Source organism: Lissotriton helveticus, chromosome 4_1 (genome assembly GCF_964261635.1).
Source record: "Lissotriton helveticus chromosome 4_1, aLisHel1.1, whole genome shotgun sequence".
In the NCBI taxonomy this organism is placed as follows: Eukaryota; Metazoa; Chordata; class Amphibia; order Caudata; family Salamandridae; genus Lissotriton; species Lissotriton helveticus.
The window spans coordinates 1,677,418,310-1,677,421,461 of NC_136063.1; the positions used below are offsets into that span (position 1 = coordinate 1,677,418,310).

General features: G+C 37.3%; 1 non-coding gene across 1 annotated transcript; it reads right to left on the reverse strand.

Moving 5' to 3' along the window:
• Positions 1-215: 215 nt before the first annotated feature.
• On the reverse strand, positions 216-281 carry LOC144829882 (small nucleolar RNA SNORD58). The gene has a single exon (XR_013610867.1). It is a non-coding gene; the product is annotated as a small nucleolar RNA SNORD58 (small nucleolar RNA).
• Positions 282-3,152: the final 2,871 nt, after the last annotated feature.

Sequence of the window (3,152 nt, forward strand, 5' to 3'; positions counted from 1 at the left end):
ACACACAATAAAATTGGTCTCAGTTTGACTTGACTGGACACAGTGAATAAAACTGTTCAATCATCATCTACGCATGACAATACCAAATACGAGACATATAAAAACATGACTTACATTAAGCTGGGTACTCTAAGTTGAGCGAGTAACACACCATTTTCAAAAATTAAGTGGAGAAGGAAAGAAAAAAAATGTAAAAACGGGAAGCAGGCATTTTCGCTGCTCAGAATTGTAATACATTTCATAATCAATTCAAAGGGGTCCTAAGATCATCTTCATCGCAGCAACATGCCAGCTCATTTTCGCGTCATTGTAAAGTGCTCTTTTTTTTTGTAATAACGAAAGGTGTAAAAAAATGCGACACATAGAATAAGGAACCAATACAATCAGAGCAATGGGGATAACAAATACACAATACATTTCAACAATAGGTATAAACGTTTTGCAATCTTAAAATGTAATTGTTTTTGTCTATATGTGGGTCTTACCCCATTTAAATAGTGCAAACAAGATTACATATTTGGTCTAGTAGTCAGTACTCACTCTCACACCAAAACCCAACGAGTTAGTAAACATGAAGGGTCCTGGCTGGGAGAATGATCTTGTTCGCTGGAAGAACGACACTGGAGGCTTTTGAGACAAGATGGCCAAGATATCCTGCTCATTGTACTTAGACTTCTTCTGTGAGCTCTAGATGCCATGTCTCACTTACCTCCGGCCGATCAGGAAGAACCAGCGGAGCACTCTGAAAGTGGCATGACGACTTCAAAATATAGCGAGTTCTCAATTAGGCACAAGCAATCCATGTTTACAATGTAAAGTAAAATAACTAGCTGACATCATTAAGAGCAATCGCATTTGAAAAGCAATCAATCGAAATGAAATATGTTCATTAAATATTAAGTTGTTAATGTTCCATTTAATGGAATAAACGTTAGTACTGGCAGTTACAAAACAGCAAAATGCAAAAAAAAAAATTTTACATTTTAAATGCTCATTATATGTCCAAAACGGAGTCACAAAAAGTAGCTGTTCAGTTATTACAACAATTTTACTTTGAATTTAAGGTCTCAACCCAACTTCTAAGATGACCGCCGAGTTTGTTAAAAAAAACAAGCCCATTTCCAAAGTCCTTTATCGACATGGCCGCTACTTTACTAATGACCTCCTTTACAGAACACTGGAATGACTGGCTATATGACAGGTTTCATTTGTTTTTAAAAACTAATGGAATGTATTATAAAAAGTCTGCACATGTACTTTTTATAATCAATGCATCATACTTCCCAACGTTCTATGACCAGAGAAGTAAAGTTGCAAAAAGCTCATTAGCATAATGCTGATGTTACGGGAAATTACAGTGCAGGCCAATTTTAAGAAGCTCTGTAAAATGAAAACGTGTTTTTCCTCCCCTGTTTTGCAACAAGTGGTGGCAGAAAGTAAAAAAGAGTTCTCCCACATAGCATCTGCAGAGGGAATGCGTAAGGAAACTGTGATTGGCCGGTGCACCTGAACCTTGAATGGACGTGACGTATTGCCAAAGGGACTGCGTGAGGAGGCACTAAAGAAAAGCGGCATCGGAGTGAGCCAAGGGTAAGTAGGAGGCGGGAAAAGCTTTGTGGTATTGAGGACAACAGGTCTTGCACACAGCGCATGTGCGCTGTTGCTCGACCTAATAAAACAGGTATGGCAAAAAAGCATGTAAAGCAAGGCAACAGAAGGCCTGCCACCTTTATGCAAAACAAGTGCAGCACAGGCAACAGTAGAACAAGCTTTTGCTACAAAACAGATACACCTTAGTCTGCTGCCAAATCAAAGCTCATTGAAGGATAAAAGTGCACATCTCCCAAGTTCACTGTTATATCTCACAACTTCAGCCAGTTTCTTTCATTCTTCAAAACATTTGCAAGCTTTGATTTAAAGCATCTGTTTCCAATGGCATAATGAAGACTATGAATTCTAGCCACAATGCAAGATAAAGTTAATTAAAATAAAAACATTGGTCGAAAGCATAATACACTGTATAACATGTGCGAGGCTCACTTACTAAAATGTGTTTATTAAATTTCAACACCAAGTATAGTTACTTTCACAGTAGCCTCAGGTGCAGTTCGATTCTAATTTTGAAATTAGGTTTTGAGCCCAATTTTGAGATCCTTGAACTGATCTTAGCATTCTGCTCCAAGGAATTGAGATCATCTTAACAATCTTTTACACTGGTATTTTTTTGCCATCTTTTCCAAGTTAAGTAAGCTTGGTTTGAATTAGGAAGGGTTAGGTATTTGTTCATAACTAGAGCACTCTGCGAATCACTGACATGAAATCAAATAAATAATAATAATATAGTTGAGGGTACCATCAAAAGAAATCAGCCAGGGGCCACACAGACACAATACTGGAAGTCAACCACACTCAAATGTGCAGCGCATGCTTCGGAAAGAAAAAGGGAGTGCAAATGCACAAGTTAAGATCCACCCCTATATGGCACAGAAGAGTGACACTTGCGTGCATTATCACAATATATCTACTCTGTATCTTGACCTTGTTAATGTAAAGTGAGGCAAGAAGCTTACTGCTGGAGTGTATTCATGGTACAAATGAGTCATTTATATAGGTGTGTGCTGTAATATTTTCATAATAATGTTATAAATTGTAATTCTCATTCAAATTTAAATTTGTGCATTTTGAGTTTTACTATTTTACTGAAATTTCATTCTTATTTACTCGTACTCACTCTATTAATGTTCTGCATTTATTCTATAATCGCAGGTGCACATATAATTATGTTTTTACCGTGTACACTAACTGTTTCATTAAGTGAGCTTAATCAAAGGCCTTAAGCATATGGGGCCATATGTAGGTAATCACTATTTACCGATTCTTAAATACTGAATTTTACCGATTCGGTATTTAAGAATCGGTAAATAGTATGTAGGTAAAAATTCTGTACATTTTACCGATCCCGTAATATTCGGTATTACCGATTCGGTATTTACCGATTCGGTAATTCCCATTCATTCCCATAGAAATGAATGAGGAGCCATTCACTATTACCGATTCGGTAAATACCGAATCGGTAATAGGGGAAACATATTCAAGGGTGGCAGGGTGTCACATTGACACCCTGTTGCATCCCTGAATCGTGCATGTGTGCA